This window comes from Dromiciops gliroides, chromosome 6, assembly GCF_019393635.1.
Source record: "Dromiciops gliroides isolate mDroGli1 chromosome 6, mDroGli1.pri, whole genome shotgun sequence".
Classification (NCBI taxonomy): Eukaryota; Metazoa; Chordata; class Mammalia; order Microbiotheria; family Microbiotheriidae; genus Dromiciops; species Dromiciops gliroides.
In genome coordinates this window covers 62,443,339-62,469,426 of record NC_057866.1, presented here as the reverse complement: position 1 = coordinate 62,469,426, position 26,088 = coordinate 62,443,339, and the positions used below count along the sequence as shown (strand labels likewise).

The window sequence follows — 26,088 nt, the reverse complement described above, 5'->3', positions numbered from 1 at the left end:
TCATCTAATTGATGCCTGAATAGTTTTATCTTTCCCAATTGATCTAGGTATAGAAAGCTGTGAGACTGGAACACCAGCTAAGATACTTGTCTTCTGTGGATGTTCATCCACTTCCAGTCTTATTACATCCTCTGATTTGATAGTCTATGAATAGGCTTAGAAGGTACAGCCAGAGGTGTTATGCCTTTTCCCACACTTCCCGAAGGACTATCAACTGTCTTTTCTCAACTCTTCTATATATTTTAGCAACTCAGAATTTGAAGTATCAGATTTTTCAACATGCAAGACTTTGGCATGATTTTCAGCTTCATTGTGTTCTTCATTTACACTAGATGCAGCAAATACTTCAAATTGGGTGAGATCTGCAAAATTTGGTTGTTCTGGCATCTGTGGAGGTGAGGGACTAGTGTGAGTTATTAGGCCTTCAGTATTCACTGGGGAAGGCACATAAACACCTGGAGCCTTTGAAGTCTGTGGTCCTGGAGGCACTGCAGGAGGAGGCAACAGCTCCAGCCTATTATTATTCTCTTGTGATTGTAAAGGTTCTATTCATATCTAAAGACAATGACCTAAAGTAGAAAGTATGAAGTCCTGGAGATGGCATTCAGGGTGCAGTGTTATGTGGAGATGTTCCTGAATGTGACAGTTGCCAAGTTACAGTGTTTCCAATCTGCTCTGAGAAAGTGATAAAAGAATCAAACTCCTGTAACCAACAACTGTATTTTCAAAAATAAATTTCACTGATGACATGTATCCTGACTATAAGGAACTCTGCAATCTCCAAGAAAAATTCTACAACTACTCATGTTGCTATTGACTGCCACAAACTGGGTAAATTGAGTTGCCAAGCTACATAAAAGGAAGAAAAAGCTCAGAGATATAATGATTTTCAAAAGAGCTTTAGAAGAAAAAATTCTAATGCATGAAAGGAGATTTATACGCTGGTCTAAAAAGAAAAAAGAAAAGCAATTAGAACAAGACTGAAATTTGTATTTTTAGGAAAGTCATTTTCTGACTGTGAAGAGGGAGATGATATTATTTTGCCATTGATGATAATCTTATAATCATTAGGGAAGAAGACAAAGCTAAATGTAAGTCACTTGAAGCCAAAGACAATATTTTATACACTTTCATATTCCCTGTTTTAGGACTATTTATTCAATGAGTGTTTATCAGTTGATATTTTGATACTTTAATTCAATTTCAACCTTATTAATTTGGTTACTCCTTCCAAGAGGGTTGACTGAAAACCATTCATGCCTTCTTATTCTGGGTGACTTTAATTCATGCCCTCTCATGAATCAATCAAGGGGAATTCACTGAGGACACTGGTGTCAGGCAAAGGTGAGATGGAAAAGGGTACTCACGACCTTTCATACTAAGTTGGCACTAATAGAGCATGAAAGCTATACATTAATTTTTCCTCCCTCTATTACTGACATACTTATTTTTCTAGACTTATTTTTCTTGTAAAGAAATTTTATTCTACTTCTACTGCATAATTATTTGTCAGTGATAAGCTATGGGCTACCCATGCCCATTATACTTATTTTCAGTTCCCTTTTGGTGACTTACAAAATCACCTTACCATTTGTTCTATCAATTAAGATTGATATTCAGAAAATAGAAATCAAATTAACCTTGATAACTTGAGAAAATATATCCCAGAAAGTGTCACATTCAATAGGAAATAAAAAGACAATATAGCTCTTTCATGGACAAAGAACAAATTAAATATAAAATAATTTAAGATTAGTAAAGAGCAATCCATTCTTTAGAGAGTTGTTAAAATAATAATTCTAATAAATAAATTTGACCATGTCACTCCCCTACTCAGAAACTTTCAGGGGCTCCTCATTGTTTCTAGGATGAAACACAAATTCCCTAGTGTGACATCTAAGACTATACAATCCAGCTCCAGTTTACCTTTTCAGATATTTCACAGTATTCTCCTTCACATATAATACATTCTAGCCAAATGGAAAAACTAGTAAGGGTTCCCCCGACTTAGCATTCCATTTCCAATGCATACATCCCATCATCTCATTTCCTATGCTTATAACACACTTTCCTTTCATAATACTTCAAGGCTCAATTCAAGGGCACCCTATCCTTTCTTCCCTGAGACATTGTAAATTTGAGGGTAGGTGCTATTTTGCTATTATTTTTGTAATCCCAACACCTAATACAGATTGTATATTGTGGTTTAGAGAAGAGGTGTCTAACACACAGCCCACAGGTCACAATGCAGCCAACAATACTCCTGAGTGTGACCCAAAAGAGAATACAATGTAACTGGGAAATATTTAGCAAAATGATTAAAAATTAAATAAAACACAAATAACATAACCTTTTAAAACAAAGTCAATACGTGGTCAAAGGATTCTTACATATGGATTAGTGGTCCCTGTTTCTATTTGGGTTTGATACTACTAGAGTAGAGGAAGTAGAATTTGAGGTCAGGAAATGCTAGTTTCAAAACATATTTCTATGTCTTTCTAGCCTTATGAACCTAGGTAAGTTATTTAACCTTCCCAACCCTCATTTTCCTCATCTTTGAATGAGTATTATAATACCTGTAACAACTGCTTCATAGGGAGATTGTAAGGCTCATAAAAGATAATGTATAGTAAGTCATTGTTTAACCTTTAGAGCCCTCTATAACTATAGGTTATTATGACAATATTTTGTACATGGGAGATATTTGCTATAACTTGTTTGGATGTAATATGAGGTCAGATTAAATAAAAAATCTGGGTGGGGGAAGCTAGGTGGTGCAGTGGATAAAGCACCGGCCCTAGATTCAGGAGGACCTGAGTTCAAATCTGGAATCAGACACCTGACTCTTACTAGCTTTGTGACCCTGGGAAAGTCACTTAACCTTCATTGCCCTGCAAAAAAAAAAAATCTTGGTGCCATAGAGTACCACAATATGATGGTCAGCAATGTTATGCTGAATCCACAGATATGCATGCATGTATGGATGTTAACACTCATGTAAATGTGTATAAATAGATACAGATAGACACACACATGTACACACACACACACACACACACACACACACACATATATATATATATATATATATATATATAATTCTGTCATCCATTAATAAGAAGTGTTGACATTTATTTTTTATTAAATTTTGGCTTTAAAAAAAAGACATGATATATATTTTTATGCTCTAGGACCTCTTCTAAGTTATGCTTAGTTATGCTAAGTTATGATATATCCTAAGTTTTCATAGTTGGTAAATGGAGATATTGGTCATTTCACTAATATTTCAATGTCTTTTTGAAGCCTATCATTGCAAACAAAGTTTAGTATTTCATCTAATGTCTCTTATAGAGTGACACATTTCAAATCTCACCTCAGACACTTACTAACTGTGTGACCCTGGGCAAATCACTTAACCCCAATTGCCTTAAACATCCAGAGCCATCTCCAGTCATCCTGCTATATATCTTGCCACTGGACCCAGATGACTCTGGAGGAGATAATGAGGTTGGTGACCTTGCACAGCCCTCCCTCACTTACATCCAATTTACTTCAAGTCACGACCATCCAGATGTCATGGTCCTCCTTGAGAACAAAGTACAAGCAACAACAAACAAGAAGATGCTACGTGGAAAAAATACTGGATTTAACATAGAGAACCAAAGCAAAATAAAACTGTGTCTGCTTTGACTATGTTTTCTAACAGACTATAATAACTGTGGAAACCCAATGGCTTTCTCTTTTTTTCTTAGTTTCCAGAAAGGGGTCACCAGTCATCATCTAGACTTTGTTCTTGCTACAGGACTCTGGAGGGTAGATTGAGGTTGATGACTTTGAGCAGCTCTTCCACACTTAAATCCAAGTCATGTGCAAATTGAGACATCAGCTGCTTTACACAACTGGTCCTCTTTGAGATGGAAAGTTGAACAACAGCAATATGTTCAGAGTTTTATTTCTTTGTTTTCTGGTTTTATATTATATTATTTTTAATTATGGAAGGATCTTGAAATCCATAAGAAAATTTATGGAATATGAATAAATAATGGAGCAGGTAGGTGGTATAGTAGATACCATACTGGGACTGGAATCAAGAAGATTTGAATTAAAATCGAACCCCAGCTACTTACTCTGTGTATGACCCTAGGAAATCCACTTAACCCTATTTGCCTATTACCTTATCTGTAAAATGAATCGTATAAGGAAATGGCAAACTATTCCAGTATCTATGTCAAGAAAGCCCCAAAAGGCATCGTAAAGAGTCAGACACAACTGAAAAATGGCTGACCAAATAAAGAAGGAAGGAAGGAAGGAAGGAAGGAAGGAATATAACAAACATTCATACACAGACAAGAGAAAATTGTCTTACAGGTGATTATGATTTAATGGAGAAATCTAAAATTTATTTTTGTAGGATTTTTAGCATAAAATACATGTCTAAAATGCAAAATGATAAATTGATTTTGTGTAATTTCTAAATAATTTCTATATAAATAAATTTTAAAAGATCAAATCTAAGACTCAATGGTAATGCCTAAAATATGAATCATCTTTACATTTTCCTGAACAAGTGGACAAACAACCTCTTTGTGAATTGTTCCAAGCAGAGTTTTGCTTGTTGGCACCAAGCATGCAGCACCTTGAACTTTATTCCACTCTTCTCTAGGTTAAGCATTTCCTATTTCTTTCTACTGGTCAATCTGACACAGTTTAGCATTCCATCATCCTTTTATTCAATGTCCTCTGAATCACCTGAAAATAGTTTTCATGCTCCTGCCTTCCAAAAGTATAATAATTGAATACTCAGTTATGATTCCATTTCATTTCAGGAGAAATTAAAATAGAAGACTACAGTCTTATCTTTGAGCAAGGAAACCAAGCTTTTTGTCTCAATCACTGATAATGTGACCTAGAGCTAACTGGTGCCAGTTCAGGAAAGTACTAAAGCAAAACAAAATTCACTTTTGCCAGACTAGAAAATCATATAAAGGTTTTAATTTATATATTTATTTTTGTTCTCATTTATAATAAGAGATAAAAATGGTATTATGTACTTAAGAGGAAAAGTAGCAAATAGAAAGATCATTTTATACAAATAGTGTCTTAGTATGCCATTGTAAACCCTATCCCAAAGTCTATTGGTATGAAACTTTCTCCTTATTGGTAGAGATGAAGATCCTGTCCTGTGTATGGGGCAGGGTAGAGTTGGTAAGATTCTAGAGCTTCATTTCTCAACTAATTCTTCATTGGGGACTCTCCAAACAGTATTCTGCAAATGTCAACTCAGCTTCCAGCTTAGATAATGAAAATGGAAGAGACTTCAGGCTGCTGAAGGAAAGGACTAGGAAAACAGGAGAGCGACATCAAATCTACATGATGTCCTTTATACCCAGCTTGTCATTCTATACAATTCAGGGATTTTTCCCTTGTGTGACATCTAGGACCCTTTCTCCTGGTTGCCCTGAGTTACCTTTCTCCCAAAGGGAAAGTTCCTTCACTCACTATTGCCTGGTATACCTCTGTATTCTCCTATGTATAACTTTTCTGATATCTATTTTGCTGTGATTTAGAAAAATTTGTTTGTTATTCTCTCTGTGTGTTCATTATGTAACTAGTATTAGATGGGGAAGTGATCAAGCCTTGCATATAGAGTTTGGTGTCCCCTGGCCTCCCATAAGGACAAAGTGATCAAAGGTTAGCTTGAATACAAACATATTCTAGACTAATAATATTTGAGGGAGATATAGATGCATTTATAGCCCAGCATATCTTCTATCTGAGGAGAGAGGTGAGTGGTAGACTCAGGTACCAGCCTCCTGCCTCCTCCTTGACAGTAATGAAATCTTCACTTGGAGAAGTGAAGGTAGATTGGGAAAGGCCTCACTACAAGTGGATCTCTCTACACATGTGGGGCTCATCACTTTCATGGCTATACCACTATGACAGAATTTAAGGAATCTGACAAGGTTGAAAGACAAATGACTAAAGTGAGTTACAATTTACCTCATATGCTAATTTCCTTGAATTAAGAGACCAAATTGATTTTTCTCCCTTAGATAGTTCATCTAACATATTTGTCCCATCCCTGCCCCATAATACAAACAAAAAAATGTTCTAGATGGCTGATATTCTAAATTTTTTCTTCTTGTACATATTTTTAAACAGGTTGTATCAATTGACACTTACAGATGCTTAGCTTAGTCAGGTCCTTAGCAAAACCTAATAGATCAATAGATAAATCCTCTGATTTCTACTTTCACTTTAGCACACTAACAATGTAGGGAATAGCTCAATCAATTGGCATTCATTCAGCACCTATTCCATGTCAGGTACTGTGTTAAGTACACAATATGTCTATAAATGTAGAGAATTTAATCACTTAACACGATAAGATTTGAATAGCGTTATGCCAATTTGTTTCTCACCACCAAATAATGTAGTTTCTCCCCTTTTAGAATGCACTTAAGATAAATTCTAAGCCAAAATTGTGTAGAATAGGAAGTTACATATTTTTGTATTTATTATGTACACATTTTTTTTTTTTTGCGGGGCAATGGGGGTTAAGTGACTTCCCCAGGGTCACACAGCTAGTTAAGTGTCAAGTATCTGAGGCCGGATTTGAACTCAGGTACTCCTGAATCCAGGGCCGGTGCTTTATCCACTGTGCCACCTAGCCGCCCCCCACAATTTTTTAAAAGTTAACTATAAAGGGTTTTTGAAACATCCATAATTAGAATAATTCAAGTTTCAGAAAGAAAAATCTCTGTAGTGCCACTGCATTTAATTTTAACTCAGCTACACATAAAATTCTACTCCAAATGACACAGGTTTAGCATATCAAAATCATGCCACCAAATCAAAGAAAAGCTAGTTTGAAGCCTTCCAAAGATCAGGTCTTTCCAGACATGGATGATATTCTCTTCCCACTGAGTTGGTACACAACATTCCCTTCTAAACTCACTGAAGTAGCACTTGCCCTGCTGGGGTCCATGAACCAGAGGGATTTATATTGATCCACATATACCAAGAGCTACATCAGGAAAAGGAACTCTGGAGCTCAAATAATATTTGCTCCTGTGATTGCTTATAGGATCTTGATGTCTCTGAATGAGGCAGTTCACAATAAGTAGTAACTCTAACAGTGAAAAAGCTTTAAACTGTATCAGATTAAAAATAAGACAAATACTAGTTTTTCCTTTTAAAATCTTTTATTTATTTTGTAAACATTCCTCAATTACATGTACAATCAGTTTTTATTTTAAATTTTGAGTTTCAAATCCTCTCCCTCCCTTTGCTTCCTCCTCCTTAAGAAGGCAAACAATTTGATTTCAGTTATCTATGTGAGGTCTGGCAAAACCGATTTCCAGATCAGCCCCATTGCAAAAGAAAACAATGAAGAAAAAGTTTTTTTTTTTTTAAATATGGTACATTCTGTAATCAGGGTTCTTCAATTCTTTCTCTGGAGGTGAGCAGTATTTTTATTTTCCATCATGGGTCCTTTGGAACTTTCTTAAAACATTCTTTTGATCAGAGTAGCGAAGATGTTTACAATGTATCATCTTTAGAATATCGCTGTTACTGTATATAATGTGCTGAGTTCTGCTCACTTTACTTTGCATGAATTCATGTGTCTTCCCAGATTTTCTGAACCATTCTGCTCATCATTTCTCATAATGCTATAGCAGCATCTTTCACAATAAGGTACAACTTATTTAGCTATTCCCCAATTGATGGAGAACCCCTCAATTTCTATTTCTTTGTCAACCCCCCAAAGAACTGCTAAAATATTTCTGTACGAATAGATCTTTTCCCCTTTTTATTTCTTTTGCATATAGACCCAGTAGTGTTATTTCTAGTTAAATGGTATACATAGTTGGATAGGACTTTGAATATAGTTTTAAATTGTTCTCCAGAATGGGTGGACTAGTTCACAACTCCAAAAATAGTGTATTAGTGTCCCATTTTTCACATCCGTGCCAATTATTTTCCTTTTCTGTCATATTAGCCAATCTTATAGGTGTGAGGTAGTATCTCGGACTCACTTTAATTTGAAAATTTCTGATCAGTAGTGATTTAGAGCAGTTTTCATATGATTACAAGACACACGTCATTTCCTTTTCTGTTAATCATTCTGATAAGTATGAGGTGGTATCTCAAAGTTGTTATAATTTGGATCTAATAGTGATTTATACATTTTTCATATAACTCATGAGAATTTTAGTATCTACTGAAAACTGAACATTCATATTTTTAACCATTTATGAATTAGGAAAAACAAAAAAAGCCATATCCCAAGTTTAACTTAGTTCTCAATGTATTTGAGAAATGCATCCAGTATCAAATAAACTTACCATAAATTTCTTGCTTTTCTTTTGATTTTGGCTTCATTGGTTTGGTTGTTCAAAACCTTTTTAGTTTTAGGTAAACAAAATCCACCATTTTACCTGCCACTATCCTCTCTCTCACTTGTCTGGTCATAAACTCTTATCATAGCTGACAGGTAACTTTTTTCCATGCAAACTCTTATCCATAGGTCTGACAGGTAACTTTTTTCCCATGTTCCCTTAATTTGCTTAAAATATCACTGCCCGTATCCAAATCATGTGACTATTTTAAACTTATCTCAGTATACAGTGTGAGATATTGTACTATGCCTAATTTCTGTTATACTGGCTTCTAATTTTCCAAGCAATTTTTGTCAAATTGTGAGTTCTTGCCTTCAAAGTTTGGGTCTCTGGGGTTATCAAACACTAGTTTCCTATGGCGATTCACTTCTGCATATTATGTACTTAGTCCATTCTACTAATCAACCAATTTATTTCTTAGCCAGTAGTAGAGTGTATTGATAATCATCACTTCATAGTATAGATTGAGATTTAGTACTGCTACACTGCTTTCCTTTACTTTGTTTCTCATTGATTTCCTCTATATTCTTGATGCTTTGTTCTTCCAGATGAATTTTATTATTTCTTTCCTGATTACAAAATAATTATTTGGTAATTTGAATGCTATGTCACAGAATAAATAAATTAATTTTGGTAGCACTGTCATTTTATTAAGTTGGCTCAATATACCCATGAATAATTAATATTTCTGCAATTGTTCACATCTGTTTTTGTGTGAAAATCTGTTTGTAATTGTGTTCCGATGGCTCCTGTGTGTCTGTTCAGGTAGACTCCCAAATATTTTATAGTGTCTGAATTTATCTTAAATGAAATTTCTCTTTCTATCTCTTCCTGCGGGATTTTGTTGGCAATATATAGAAAGGCTGATGATTTATGTAGATTTATGGGTTTGATTTGAACCCATTCAGATGAGAGTCAGGTACAAGCATTGTTGGAGAACAAATGCTGTATTTTTTCCTCAATAGAACTTCCCTACCTCAATGAAATGACATGTTTGCACCACATAAATATTTTCCTCAACTTCTTATATTTCCTTTTCTTTTACCTACATGGATAGAAACAGCATCTAAATGTAATCAGACATCTTAATTTTGTCCCTAATTTACTTAAGAAGAGCTAGGTGGTACAGTGCATAGAGTACTGGGCTTGGAGTCAGGAAGGCTCACTTGTGTGGATTCAAATCTGGCTTCAGAGAATTACCAGCTATGTTACCCTGGGTAAGTCACTTTACCTGTGTGCCTCAGTTTCCTCATCTGTAAAATGAGCTTGAGAAGGGAATGGTAAAAAAATCAAACACTGGTATCTTTGTCAAGAAAATTCCAAATATGTTCAGGAAGAGTTGGACATAACTGATAATGACTGAACACAACAATTTTTTTAGCATTAAATTACGTTTTGATGCCACAGAAGTTCCCTTACTGGACATTTGGCTCTTCTCATAAATTAAGATGATTGTTTTAAGAAACTTAACTGCCATGATGGCCAAGAATTTTCTTCTGTACCTAGGGAAATATTTCTGAATCAACACACAGTAATCAAGCATGATGGGAAACTTCATAAGATGTGACAATACTATGTGGAAAATATACATATAGTAAAAACCAAAAAAAGTTAATGAACGACCCAATTTTGTTCAATTTAAGGTAGTCTAATTTTGAACAAGGCTATCTGCATAAATAACAATTTCCAACTATAATTTTATTCCTTATTTCTAATATTGAACATAATGAAGTATAGTTATCATGTAAATTAGATAACAAAAATAGGGATTTTTAAATGTAGGTCAAATTTAAAAGAAATCAGTCTGTGGGTAAATCTAAGTTTTAAGAAAAAATAAAAATAATGACCTACTTATTACTATTACAAAACTTTTGGCAGTCATGCTTATTTCCATTTAATTTATAATTGACTTAGCATTATTAATGCTAGGCTTCTAAATATTTTGTGTACTACCACATATTTTTGTCTTTAAGATTTAGCAGACCCATAAATGATGCATTTAGGTTAGAATGTCAAAATTTGATTTAATTTATAAATTTTAATTTTTTCATGGGGGGAGAAAAAATACATAATATTAAAACAAAATGTCAAAAGCATTCATATAATGAAATATAGATTTTTATGCCACTTTTGGAAGTATTTTTCTTTAGTGATATTGGAAATCCTTCCAAGAACCAAGAGCTAAAATTAGAAAATAAATGATTTGTTTCAATTAAAAAAAACTCAAATAAATATGCAAAAATCTACTAAGGCAGGCAAGGAACTCTTTAAAATCCAGAGAAAATGGAATAAGGATTAAACTGGGACTATTCTGCAGAGGATAGGGATTTAATATGTGAATACTTAGAAGTACTCCTATTCAAGCAAAACATTAAAATGATTCTGTCAAACTTTCAGCTTAGAGCTTATTTATCATCAAATAAGGGCTTATCTTGGTAGTGGTAATGGGGTACGGCCAAGGTAATTTTTAAGATTGTGGAAATGAAGAGTTAATGATCCCCAAAAGATAATCATAGCCACTCATATCTGAGTAAATGAATGCTTTCTCCTAACCTCCTTTCTGGGAAAGATACAGAATTGTTGTTGCTGTTTCATCCTAAAAGACTATTTTGTTTCATATGAAGCATAAATTTTTATAGTGGGCTAGCTCAAAAGCCAGATGTGACTTTCATGGTTGTTATCTGCCATGGTGTTTACCATCGCTTTATAGGTTTGGGTTTGTAAGGACAATACTCAGGAAGCATTTTATTTCCTATAAGGCGTTTTGTCTAAAATTGGGTTAAGCTGCACTACCCTCACTGCACTTTGTTTGAACCACAAAGTAATAAACAAATCAAAAACTTCTAAGCATGAAACATTGAAGTGTATATATCAATTAATGTGACTAAATGCATCTTCCATGGTTCCCTGGCTATTCACATAATGAGATATAGGCCAAAATGACAGCCATCTCAGATTTTTCTTCAAGTCAACATAGTAAGTACTTAAGAAATGCATGTTGACTGTGACTCCTCCCCTCTCTACCTTCCTTTTTTATGTCATTTCCCTAATTTTCTCCTCTCCTCTCCTCTCTCAAAGAGAATTAATGACTTGCCCAGCGTCACACAGCTAATAAGTGTCAAGTGTCTAAGGCTGGATTTGAACTCAGGTCCTCCTGAATCCAGGGTCAGTGCTTTATTCACTGCACCATCTAGATGCTTCCTCCCTTACTTCTTGCAGTGTGTTTAGTATTTACTTTGAATGGAAACATACAATTCTTACTTTCTTAATAGATATTGATGTGTGATATAATTTGATTTCTGAAAAGAATTGATTTAATCATCTCAATTAAGCCAGATCATAACTTTTACAAACACATTTAAACAGCTTTTGAGAAATGTGACAGTAGGTTCTATTGGAAAGGTAGTTGGTTTTGACTATAAAACTTAACTACTTAACTAGCTGTTCAATCTAGGGCAATTTATTGAATTCCTTGAAGGGATTTGTTTTCTTACCTGTAGAATGGGTTCTAGATGGCCTCTAGAATACCTCCTACATGTTAAAGGCTGTAAATATATTTCTTTCTTTTTTTTTTCTGGGGCAATGAGGCTTAAGTGACTTGCCCAGGGTCACACAGCTAGTAAGTGTCAAGTGTCTGAGGTCAGACCTGAACTCAGGTCCTCCTGAATCCAGGGCAGATGCTTTATCCACTGTGCCACCTAGCTGCCCCCTATATATTTTTTTCAATCACAAATGATTCTGTTACATAAATTTCAGTCAGTTAATAAATTTTTTTAAAGTTTCTTCTATGTTCTAGGTAATGTGCTAAGTTCTGGGGATACAAAAAAAGACAAAAAATGAGCACACATTTGGAAAATTTACCATAGGCAGAAAAAAATTACAGAAAAGGGGCTATTATTCTGCATATTAGGTGTTCTGGAACTAGAGAACAAGAGTGATAGCTTAATGTTATGATTATAGTTGGATGGGCTATTTGTAATTATTTTCAAAATCTGTATTCATTCCCATTTGTGCATTGTGACTTATCTATTAACTTAGAGAAAGAACAATGTTAAATGCTTTGATGACTCAGGCCATGAGTCCATTCTTGACCATGATCCTAAGCCCTTTGACTACCTATAGCTAACTATCTATCCAACCTGTGCTGCTCATCTCAAAGATGAAGAAGTGATAATATAGGAAGAGATCATTACTTATAACTTCTAGTAGTGGAAGAACATAAACCCCCATATGCATCCCCAAAATACATGCATTTCTGACACTAGAATAATATTCTTTCATCTCTATTTTTCTAAGTTCAATGTTTTTTATCTTTCAATATTTCTTATCTACCTCACCCCTCAAAACCAATCAATTTTGGGGTCCTGTTCAACCCTGAAATATTTCTCACTTGTGTGAAAACTGTGTCATCTGCTCTATCCCCAGTGATGTCTCTTTAGGACCATTCTCCTGGGCAATCATAGGAATCTTGCTACAATTCTTCATTTTTCCCTACAATCTTGCCCACCCCGACCCAGTCTTCAAACGGCCATTATGCTTAGACGAGGTCCTATCACTCCTGGGCCCTGCAAATATCCAGTAACTTTATATCAATGTTAAAAAAAATTAAAAATCATTTACCCAGAACTCAGTGTCTACTGAATCTCTCCACATCCTACAAGTAGTCCAGATCACCAAATATCCTTTATATTCCACTCTTACTCTGCATTCTTTTAACTCATGTAGAGATCTTATGACTTTGGACATTTTTTTTCATTAGATTATTTCCTATGTTCATCTTATATGCTGAATTCCTGGCCATCTTTTAAACCCAATTCATAGACAACTCCCTTGGTTAAGCTTTACTTTTATTCCCCCTCTCCCAGCCTCCTGCTGGATAACAACCTTCAAAAAAGGTATATAAGTATCAGATGCACTAATATAATATTTGGCATTTTTAGCTATCTTATTGTTGTTTCATTGTCCTATGTAACAGTAAACAGGCATCCTTTCCATTATATTAGCAACAAGTATTTCTGGGACATCTGAGTGGTGCAGTGGATAAAGCACTGGCTCTGGATTCAGGAGGAGCTGAGTTCAAATCTGACCTCAGACATTTGATGCTTACTAGCTGTGTGACCCTGGGCAAGTCACTTAACCTTAATAGCCTGCCCCCCCCCAAAAAAGAGAACAATAAATAAGCTACAAAACTGGATAGCAACCGGTACTATTTACCATAATTCCATGAGAAGTCATTTTTATCAAAAAGTTTGGGGAAAATAAACAAGGGGATTTCATAATTTTATTGGAAAGTGTCTATTATGTCAAAACAAAATATAACAAATATTTGAAAATGCTACTCCTAGTAAAAGAGGGTGGTATACAAGTATACCTCATTTATTGTACTTTGTTTACTTCACTTCACAGATTATTGTTCTATAAACATTGAAGGTTTGTGGCAACCCTGTGGTAGGGAAGCCTAGTGTTGGCATTTTTCCAACAGCAGGTGTTCACATTTATCTGTGTCACATTTTGGTAACTCTTGTGATATTTCAAATTTTCCATTATTATTATAACTGTTACATTGATCTGTGATGAGTAACATTTAATAGTACTATTGTAATTGTTTTGGGGCACCATGACCTGTGCCTATATAAGACTGCAAACTTAACTGATAAATGTTGATTGACCATTCCTCCAGCTCCCTCCCTCTCATTGGATCATCCCTCTTCACCAAGACACAAGAATTATTAACATTAGGCCAACTAATAACTCTACAATTGCCTCGAAGTGTTCAAGTGCTTTAAAGGAAGAATCAGTGGGGCAAATTTCATTGCTGTCTTTATTAAGAGATTACCACAACCAATCAAATCATTAGTAACCATACCTTGATCAGTCAGCAGCCATCAACATCTAGGTAACACCCTTCAACAGCAAAAAATATAACTCATGGGGGTGGCTAGGTGGCGCAGTGGATAAAGCACTGGCCCTGGATTCAGGAGTACCTGAGTTCAAATCCGGCCTCAGACACTTGACACTTACTAGCTGTGTGACCCTGGGCAAGTCACTTAACCCCCATTGCCCCACAAAAAAGAAAAAAAAATATAACTCACTAAATGCTCAGATGATGGTTAGCATTTTTAGTAATAAAGTGTTTTTAATTAAGATATGCACATTTTTAGACATAATATTATTTCACACTTAACAGACTATAGTATAATCTAAATCTAACTTTCCTTTCTATTGGGAAACAAACAAAAAATAATTATGAAACTTCCTTTATTGAAATATTTGCTGTATTGAGGTGGTCTGAAACCAAATCCACAATATCTTTGAGGAATGCCTACACAAGTTTTGTAGGCTTTCTGGCCTATAGTGGGGAAACAGCATGTTATTTTTTATGCTATTCTAGGTATACCTTGTAAAACACTTAAAGGTGGCAGTTGCTCTAAGAAAGAGACAATCACTCAGAGATTAGTGTGGCCATCAGATCAACAACTATTTCCTTTAGAATGAAGCATCCCATGGTCTGTTTTCAATTCTGTACAATACCAACATCTCTATCCTCTCACTGAGTGAATGAGCTCTCCTTTGGATTATTTAGTATGGTACAGTTATCTGCTAACATCCAGGCTGTGGCTTACCAAAGACCAACACATACTGAATTTTAGAGTATCTTGTAGGAATTTCTCTCCTAAATGGAGAACTCCCAACTACCACTAAGAATAGGACTAATCAAAAAAATCACCTTATGAAGAGAACCATATTTCTAGAACATGAGCATACGCCTTGTGGATATTAGAAGGTAGCTCTTGGGATACATAATCCTATGTCTTTTACCCTTATTATTTCACCTTCCAAAAATCTAATAAAATGTATAACAAAATATTATATCCATTTTACTGATAAGGAAACACAAACTGATAAGTTAAATGGTTTTGCCATGCGAACAGGCTAGCATGCATTTGAGCTAGAAATAGATATACAACATAGTACAATACATATAACCCTTCTCTAAGTGGCCTACAGATTTTTTGATCATGACTAATCATTAAAAAGTGAATTAGTGGGGCAGCTAGGTGGTGCAGTGGATAGAGCACCGGCCCTGGATTCAGGACTACCCGAGTTCAAATCCGGCCTCAGACACTTACTAGTTGTGTGACCCTGGGCAAGTCACTTAAACCCAATTGCCTCACTAAAAAAAAAAAATGAATTAACACTCCCATTAAGTGTACACTAATTCATTTATACATTTCATATGTACTAATACATATTGTATAGTACTACTAATAAAATATGTTATAAAATGCCAATTTTGAAAATACAGATATTAAATCATTTTTTAATAATCAGAATTTTATTTTTCTCCAATTATATTTTAAAACTTTTTGTTACAATTTCTTTCCTTCCTTCCTCCCCACCTTGAGAACAAAAACAGTTCAATATAAATTAAACATATGTAGTCATGCAAAACCTTACCACATTAGTTAGAATGTAAAAGAAAACAGACAAAAAAAAATTAAGAAAAACAAACAAAAAAACCTTCAATCTCTACTCACGCACCATCAGTTATTTCTCTGGAGATGGGTTGAATTTTTTATAAGTCCTTCAGAGTTGTCTTGGATCATTGTATATCTGAGGATACCTAATTCTTTCACAGCTGATCATTGTATAATATTGCTATTACTTTGTATAAAGTACATTTCACTTTTCATCAGCTCATGTAAGTTTTTCCAGGTTTTTCTGAGAGCATCCTGCTCATCATTTCTTATAGAACAAAAGTGTTCCGTCATAAGAATCATACTCAGTTTTGGGGGTAGGTGATTCTTGGTTGTAATTCTAGTTCCTTTACCCTCTGGAATATCTTATTCCAAGCCCTCTGATCCTTTAAGGTAGAAGCTACTAAATCTTGTGTTATCTTGACTATATCTCCACAGTACTTGAATTGTTTCTTTCTAGCTGCTTGCACTATTTTCTCCTTGACCTTGGATCTCTGGAATTTGTTATAATATCCCTGGGAGTTTTCATTTTAGGATCTCTTTCAGGAGTTGATTGGTGGATTCTTTTAATTTCTATTTTAACTTGTGGTTCTAGAATATCAGGGCAATTTTCCTTGACAATTTCTAGGAAGAAAAATGATGTCTAGGTGCTTTCTTTGATCATGATTTTCAGGTAATCTAATAATTTTCAAATTATCTCTTCTGGATCTATTTTCCAGGTCAGTTTTTCCAATGAGACATTTCAAATTGCCTTCTATCTTTTCCCATTCTTTTGCTTTTGCTTTATTGTCTGTTATTTCTCATAAAGTCATTAGCTTCCATTTGCTCAATCCTAATCTTTAAGGAGTTATTTTATTCAGAGAGCTTTTATACCTTCTCCATTTGGCCAGTTTGGCTTTTCAAGGCATTCCTTTCCTCGTCGGCTTTTTGTACTGCTTTTACCATTTGGCCTAGTCTGTTTTTTCAGGATGTTATTTTCCTTAGTATTTTTTTGTGTTTCCTTTACCAATTGTTGACTTCTTTTTCATGATTTCTTTATTTTGCACCACTCCCATTTCTCTGTTTTTTCCTTTCTTTTACTTTATTTTCAAAATCTTTTAGAATATGTCGGTGGCTTCAGATCAATTCATGTTTTCCTTCAAAACTTTGGATTTAGGAGCTTGGACTTTGTTGTTATCTTCTGAGGGTATATTTGGATCTTCCTTGTCACCATAGAACCATTTTATGCTCAGCATTTTTTTCTGTTTGCTCATTTTCCCAGCCTATTTCTTGACTTTGAATTCTTTGATAAAGTGGGGTACTACTTCCATGGTAGAGGGTGCACTGTCTCAAGCTTGGGGGGGTTATACAGCTGTTTTCAGAGATACTTCTAGGAATTTTTAAGTTTTTAGTTCTTCAAAGTTGGTATAATTTTTTTTTCGGGGCAATGGGGGTTAAGTGACTTGCCCAGGGTCACAAAGCTAGTAAGTGTCAAGTGTCTGAGGCCGGATTTGAACTCAGGTACTCCTGAATCCAGGGCCGGTGCTTTATCCACTGTGCCACTTAGCTACCCCCAAAGTTGGTATAATTTAAGGAGTGGTATGTTTACTACTCTTCTGGTCTGTAAGCAACCACAGGCCTGCTTTCTGCCATGGAACTGTGGCTGCAGGCTCTTGTGTGCTTGTGCTCCTCCTCTGCCTGGGACTGTCACCCAAGATTGTAACCTGGATCTGAGTATGGGCAAAACAATACAGTCCTGCCTCAGTGGTCATAAAGAGATCCCTGTCTTCTCCTTCTGGTCCAATGTTCAACTTCCTTACTATCTGTGGGATGAGTTTCAGATGCACTTGCTGTCACTGCTGATTCAAAGGATCCCAATGCCTACTCCTGGTTTGCTGGGGTTGGAGCTGGGTCTGGGTCTGCCCTGGTGTGGCCCATGCTGGGCTGCACTCCACTCTCAACCTGATACCTTTCCTACTGACCTTCTAAAATGTTTTTGGCTGGAAAATTATTTAACCTTGGCTTTTTGTGAGTTCTGATGCTTCGTGAATTGTCTTATGGCATTATTTGAAGGTATATGGAGGGGTCTTGGGTAGAGCTCAGGCAAGCCACTGCCTTTTCTCTACCATCTTGGCTCTGTACCCCTTTCCCCCTGTACTATTAAATCATTTCATCCTAGAATCAGTACAGAGACCATTGTACTTTTATTGAGTAGAAAAGTGACATGGTTAGAAAAAAGATTTGCTATTATGAGAAGATTGGAAAGGAGTTGAAAGAGGTATCTAACAGGCAGACCAATTAGAATAGTATTGCAGTACTTGAGGTAAGAATTGATGAGAACCTAAGCTGTATCAGTTAGGGTGAGGGGGAGGAGAGAGATGTTAGAATGTTAAGCTGGAACTGACAAGATGTGGCAAATGTTTGGATATGTGGGTTTAGATTTAGGTAAAATCTGATATGAAAATAGAAATTGTAAAAATCTGAGTAACCAAAAAAATTGCAGTCCCCACAACAGTAACAGGGAAGGGTGATAGAATTTGAGCTTTGGGGAAAAACATATGATATTTATGGTCAAGAGCACCATCTATCCATGCCTCCTCCTCCTTGCTACTCCTTCTGTTTTACCCAAAGTGAAAAAATGAAGGGGAGGCTTTCTTCTTCATTTCTCACTCTTTCCTACCCTCTTTCTTATTGATCAAGTACTGCTTGGGGGTATGAGGTCATGGACTGATTCTTTGGTCCCCAGTTTGATTGTTGAACATGAAACACTACTGGATTGCTCAGGCATATTATCTTTTTTTGTTTGAGCCTGAGTATTTTCTTTAAGAAGCTTTTAAATAGAATTTGAGTTTTCCATTTACTGTTACCAGATGTCATAGATGTCTTAAGTAATAACAGAACATAGGCCAAGGTATTAACTCTCCAAAGGGAGTAATGAGAAAAGTTCCAATACTTTAATATTGGAGTCCTATATCAGTATAATAGATTTTTTCCCAGAAAAATATACACAACATAAATATAATTACCTATAAAAATACAAAAATAAAACAGTAATATACTAAGGAATAAAGATTAGGAAAAGCAAAAGGCCCAACCCAATGTGATTTTTTTTCCCCCTACTAAACACTAAATCACTAGTTTACCAATCTGGGGCTGCTTTTACTTTTCCCAAGTATTGAAAGCTTTTAAAATTGTCCACTCACTGCCTTGGAATTCTGTATTAAATTAAACCCTGAAATAGCTTGTACTGGACTGCTAGGTCAATTGCTTTTAATTAGCTTGGGTTCCTTATCAGAGAGGTGTCAAGATTTCCTCTCTTCTCTGCAATGTCTCTGGCCGCTTCCCAAAGAGCATTTTGCCCGTTGGTCCTCTTCAATATGAGCATAAAACTCCTGTTTACTAATTTTGCCCCCCTAACCCTAAACTTCTGAATAAAAACACCCAAAGTCACAATGACGTATTCCCTAAGTTCCTTCTATGAAATCTGCTTCTCTGAGGGCAGCTAGATGATGCAGTGGATAAAGCAGTGGCCCTGGATTCAGGAGTACTGGAGTTCAACTCCAGCCTTGACACTTACTAGCTGTGTGACCCTGGGCACGGCACTTAACCCTCGCTGCCCCGCCAAAAAAGAAAAAAAAAGTGCTTCTCTATCAGACCTAACACGTCATAACACATCTCTTTTAGGTCTGCTAGTTGAGCACTCAAGATAATTGCCTTGCAATTAGGATCTTTCCTGAAGTGAAGTTTCTGAATTTTTGTGAAGTTTAGATTACTTTTTAGATTTTTTTTTAACTTGGGAATTTTAAAACATAATTTGAACACACCTGAAACATACAGTTTTCTGAAAAAATCAATGAGTTCCTTAAAGCATTGCTCAATGAACAGATACAGAATAAAGTCCTGGCATGGTCATTTCAGTTGGAGAAACCAGACTGTGAGATGGGGTCTTCATGAGAGGAGTGGGGACACAGTGATGAGTGACTACTACACCAATAAAATAGGGGCTATTTTAATTGACTATGATAAATGATCTTACTTTTCTCAAAATGTTTTATTCCTGGGACAGCTAGGTGGCACAGTGGATAGAGCACTGGCCCTGGATTCAGGAGGACCTGAGTTCAAATCTGGCCTCAGACACTTGACACTTAACTAGCTGTGTGACCTTGGGCAGGTCACTTAATCCCAATTGCCTCAAAAAAAGTTTTATGCCTTACTAAATTTCTCTCAGACTTAAATGGAAATACAAAATTAAAAAATTTATGTCTATTACTTGGTCATGCTTTTGATTTTACCTTGTTCAAGAATAGGGAGTTTGACTAACTCATCCACCCCTCCTTTAAGTGTTGGTTTATAGTTATTGACAATTAAAACATGAATGAAATGTTCTCTCCCCTTTCTTCTTATTTTGAAGTATATAATAAGAGGAAGAGGAATTGCCCTATTTTGACAAGTATTAAATATGAGAGCAGAATAGTAAAGTTGTTTTGAATTATGTATTTCAACAAATAAAGAAAAGAATGGATGCCTTTTCCCTTCCCCCTTTTAATATGATTAATATTTTCATGGACATCATTAAAAAGGGAGTATATTGTGCAACTAGATCAAAGCAAGCTGGCTCCCAATATGTGTCAATTGGTCATGCTGCCTTCATTGCTGCTGATGGTAACAGTTCCCAAGAGAAACCTTTTCCTTTTGATTTGGGGCTGCTTGAAAAGCCAGGTCCCAAAGTATTATTGATAGTAGTCCATTGCCATCTTGCCCCAGGGATATGTCTTTGGCCCTGTACAATAGAACATATTATTTGTGACTTGAAGATATGATGGCATGCTTAAAAAATTTGTAAGTGACAAAAATATGAAAAGGAAAGCCAGTTTACTGAATGACATTTGCATTAAAAAAATCTTGACAGGCAAGATTATTGGGCAAAATGTATTAAAAGTAGTTTCATGGGTGTTCTGACCTATGATGATTTTTTTTTTTTGGTGGGTCAACGGGGGTTGAGTGACTTGCCCGGGATCAGTTATAATTAAACAGGGCAATTCCTCTTCTTCTCATTTCCTCTGGTTACTTTGGTATAAGAAGTTCCCAAGTTGGGGGGGGGGGGGCAGCTAGGTATCACAATGGATAAAGCACTGGCCTTGGATTGAGAAGGATCTGAGTTCAAATTCAACCTCAGACACTTAATTTGCTAGCTGTGTGACCCTGGGCAAGTCACTTAACCCTCATTGCCTTGGGGGAAAAAAAAAAAGAAGTTCCCAAATTGGAAACTCCCACTGCCAATAAAGATCACTAACTACTCCACTGCTTCTTTACTAAGAGTTAGGGATGAAGGTGGAATTGACTTGTAGGGTCATATAGCCAGTTGGAGTCAGAAAAGGAACTTAAAGCTGAATATTCTAGACTCAAGTCAATTCTCCATCCATTATACCATCTTACCTCTGAGTGAATTTCAATCGTAAAAATGTACTCTTACACAAGTTGTTTTTTTTTTAAATGATTACACAAATATAATGTATGGCCAGGCAAGTTTAAGCTCCATTAAGACCCACATGGTACACTAGACTAAGAAGGTGAGAGCCCTAAGGCACTCTGCCCTGCCCAGACCCTATACTGTACATTGTGTACAATTCTGGAGTGCTGGAAATTATCCTAAAGAGGGCACATAATTGAATGTTGTAGGGCCTTGATTTTCTACTGTATGATGATCTGTTTAAGAAAAAAAAGAAAAGAACTAAACTCAAAACTAAAGACCTGGGGATATTTATATGGGAGAATAAAAGGATTTAGGAGGACAAAATATTAGCTCAATAGCAATAAGCAGACAGAATGCAGGGGAAGAGGATAAGGTCCATGTAGAAACTGAGACAGAGGTTAAAAGAATTGCCCATGGTCACACTATTAGTATCTATCAGGGCCCAGGTTAATACTCAGGTCTTCCAGACTCCAGAACGAAGGGTCTATCAAATGTACCATCTAGCTATCACGAAGAACTATAATCACAAAGACATTAATACTTTATCAAGTTTCTTTCCTGTGAATATCTTTGAGGTTTGTAACTGATTATTTTCTTTAGTCTTTATCTCAGGGATTTTTCTTAGGATTTATAATATCTTAATCAGAAGTATCCTGCCACATGCCCCCCCTCCTCTGACTTAATGAAGTAAATATGCTGCAGTGGTAACTTGCCATATTGATAAACTTGGATTAACAAGATCAGATATCAGAGGTAGAAGGGGCCTTACAAATCTTGCAGTCCAACCTCTTAATTATACAGATGAGGAAACTGAGGCCCAAGGAGGTTAAGTGACTTGCCCAAGGTCACAGAGGTAGTCAATGACAAGGGAATTATTTGAACCCAGGTCTTCTGCTTGTAGTTAGGAAAATCTTTGGGAAGACACAGTCGGAAGCTTGCAGGTATTTAAGGAAGGATGAGTGACTAGAAAGTGTTCTTTCTGGCATACTCAGGATTGAGTATGTGGATTTCTACTATATTTTGGGAGAAAGATTCAACCTACGAGATGGCATTTTAGTTGGAACTTCTATCTCTAATATCTGATCTTGTTACCCCAGGAAGCTAGGGAAGCCAATAGGTGGAAGTAAAGAAGGAGAACATTCCAGCCATGGGGAACAACTAGTGAAAATATACAGAGTCAGAAGTTGGAGTGTCCTGTTAGAGAAATGAGTTCAATGTCATTGGATCATAGAATATATGTAGTTCAGGTCTTAAAATCAAGTATAAGAAGACTGAAACAACAGGAAGGGTGAAATTGTGAGGGGCTTGGAAATCCTAACAGATTTTATATTTGACCCTAGACATGATAGGGAGCTATTGAAGGTTATCGAATGGGGGGTATGGTAGTGACATGATCAGATCTGTGCTTCAGAAAGATTAATTTGGACAGAGGATGGTTTGAAAGAGATGAGGCAGATAGACCAAACAGAAGAGTATTACAATAGTGAATTGTGAAATGAGGAAGGACTACACAATGGTAATGTCACTGGTAAAGGAGAAAAGAGTTTCTATACAAAAGATTTTATGAAAGCAAAAATCATGAGCCCTTGGGAATAAATTGGATATGGAGGGAGAGGGAGTATGGAGTCAAGAATAATATTTAGATTTTGAACCTGGGTGACTGTGAGGATGGTGGTACCCTTTCTAGCAATAGGCAAGTTTGTAAAGGGAAAGTCTATTTTATATGGAAGGGAAGAAGATAATAAATTCAATTTTGGCACATCGAGTTTGCAATGTCTAGGGTGCATCCAGTTTGGAAGTTAATCGGCAGTTGGAGATGGAAAAAATATTTTTAAAGGATAAAATAATCAGATAATAATATTGGAAAGGCATCTTGGGGGTCATTGAAAAGGGAGATAGTTCCATTTAGTAGTTTTCTTCTATATAGGCATAGAGGACCAGACTAGTTTGGATAAGGTGTCTCTCAACTCTTTTTTTTTATCCTAAATTTAAAAAAGAAAAGCATTGACTATTATAACTGCAAAAACAACAACCAAAAAACCCCCCAAAACAAAAGTATTTAGTCCTTATTTTATCAAGATGTAAACTGGTGTCCATAGAGGTGAAATTAGACAAGGATACGCAATAAAAATAAGGATACACAATAAAAACTAAATATATGAATAATTTGATATGGTACTATTTTCTCTTAGTGACAGTGTGTCTTAAGCACTAAGAGGTAGAAGTGGGTAATGAGGAGAAAGCACATTTGACCATAGAGACATCACTAGTTCTGATTCCATTTAAAAAAAGGCATAAGCCCACTTAACAATACTCAACCGTTTAACAAAAATGCCATAAATGCATTATGAACAAAGGCTATTCTATGGAGGGCAGGAAAGTACAGAAGCTTTCCCTAACCATTTATCTAAAATCTGTGTGTGTGTGTGTAAATATATATTTAAGTACTTCTATCTATAATGTACATGAGTTATAAGAGTTGGGTGTTTCAATAATTCATTAAATTTGGGATTAACTACCTTTTCATGCTGGACAGACATTTAAATACTGTCAGATTTAAATGAACTGAGGAAGTTCCATGTTTTCTTCACTATCAATAAATGTTCCAAATGTAAAACTTAATTCAAGAATTTCCCTCATTTGGTTTGGTGTGTGATTCCATTTTGAGAAGACTAATAGATGGTTCAAAATAATTGATTATACAAATTGTTGGAGGTTTCAGGTTTGCTTATTCTTTCTATTTGTTTACTAAATGACTTTGAAGGAATTTGTTTGACATCAAATCAAAAGAAGTTTGTGGGAATTGCATTATCTTTTTCATGACAATGCATAATGAGCTACTGAATGAAGGATTAGCTACCTTCTGTGGTTGAATAATCAAAGTGGATAGATTTGTATTTTTCTCTAAAGTGTATTTCTCTGGAATGTATAACATGTGAGCTTAGGAGCTCTCTGGATATTTCAAACAATATTTTAAATTCTTATGGAGACTTCAGACATTTACATATTTTGAAGGATATTTTGCTCCATATTGATTAAATGTTTTCCCACAAAGTGGTGATAGGAAACCTATTTTCTCTTGTTTCAATTTTGGATTCAAAGATTCTGATATATGTGTGTATGTGTGTATGTATATATATATGTGTATGTGTGTATGTATATATGTATGTGTACACTTTCGTACTTTATCATGACAATCAATAATACCAACATTTTGCTGGACCCAGGGATTCATCAGTTCCTGACAGAATCAACTTCAAATAACATAACAGTAAAATTCAGTTTATAGGATTCCATTTGTGTTACAACTTTGTGACCAAATGGACAGAGGAATAAAATTCATAACCTTTTTTCCCGTACTTTAAAAGCCTCCCCAACCTCTATCTGACCCCTCTCCTCCAGTGCTTTTCTCCTAGCCATGGCTAGGACTTTTGGTCAATTGAATCACCTAAATCCTCTGTGTCAAAGCAAAACCCATTCTGTTTTTAATATAACATTTGTCAAACAAGGGAAATATTAAAATTACCTCAAATGAATCCCAGCTACATTAACATAGCCTGAAACCAGGAACTTCCTCTTACTAATAGCCATTTGGACATTGTCCCTCCACATTTTGACTGCATAGCAGCTTGAATACCAGCAGTTTCCCATTGCTTTCCAGCTTCAGGAGCATTCCTTTCACATGATAAAGGTCAATATGTGATGACCAATGATGTCCTATCTCACAATTATCTCTGATACTAGAAGGCATAATACGCTGACCTGGAATATAGCTATAAGTGTTGTTTGTTCAAAAGGAAAAGGATAGGTTAAATGGTGGGCATGGGTGACACAACATCCATCCATCCATCCATCCACCCACCCACCCATATAAACATGCATGTACCTGTATACTCTCCATTTAACCTATTTTAACATAAATGCATATAAATCTATGATATATCAGGCAACTACGTGGCACTGTGGAATAGAGCACTGGACCTGGAGGCAGCAAGATCACGGTTCAAATCCAACTTCAGAAACTTACTAGCTATGTGACTCTGGACAAGTCACTTTACCCTGTTTGCTTTCTTTCATTCCCTCATCTGCAAAAATGAGCTGGAGAAGGAAATGATAAACCACTCCAGTAACTTTGCCAAGAAAACCCCAAATGGAGTCCTGAAGTGTTAGAAAGCCTGAAATGACGGAACAATGGTCTATAAATATATACCTTGGCAAGTAAGTGGCACAGTACTAGGTGGCACAGTGCATAAAATGCAGGGCCTGAAGTCACGCTTACATACATATATACTCCTGATAATTAAATGGAGGCATTTGATTAACATTAAAAAAAAACAACTGTTGCCATCCAAAACACTTAGAATGGGCTGTTTGGCAAGACAAAAACCAGAACCAATGCCTATGGTTATCCACCACCACATGACCTTTTGAAATAAAAGAATTCAACATGTTGGAAGAAGGAGGCAGATCAAGGAAAGGACAGGACCGATAATAATTGATGATGGAGAAGGGTTAAAATGACATGGCTTTTATCTGCAGTCAATTTTCTTTATTTTTCTTAATAGTATTTTAATTTATTCCACTTATATGTAAAGATAGCTTTCAACATTTGTTTTTATAAGATTTTGAGATCCAAATTTTTCTTCCTCCCTCCCCCCCTTCCCAAGACAGCAAGCAATCTTATATAGGTTAATGTACAATCACATTAAATATATTGTCAATTTTCTTCAAACTGAGAAAAAAGATAAAAATTAAG

At 35.7% G+C, this 26,088-nt stretch overlaps 1 pseudogene; it reads right to left on the bottom strand.

Moving 5' to 3' along the window:
• On the bottom strand, window positions 1-25,083 carry LOC122731995 (annotated as a pseudogene).
• Between the last annotated feature and the right edge of the window lie 1,005 nt (window positions 25,084-26,088).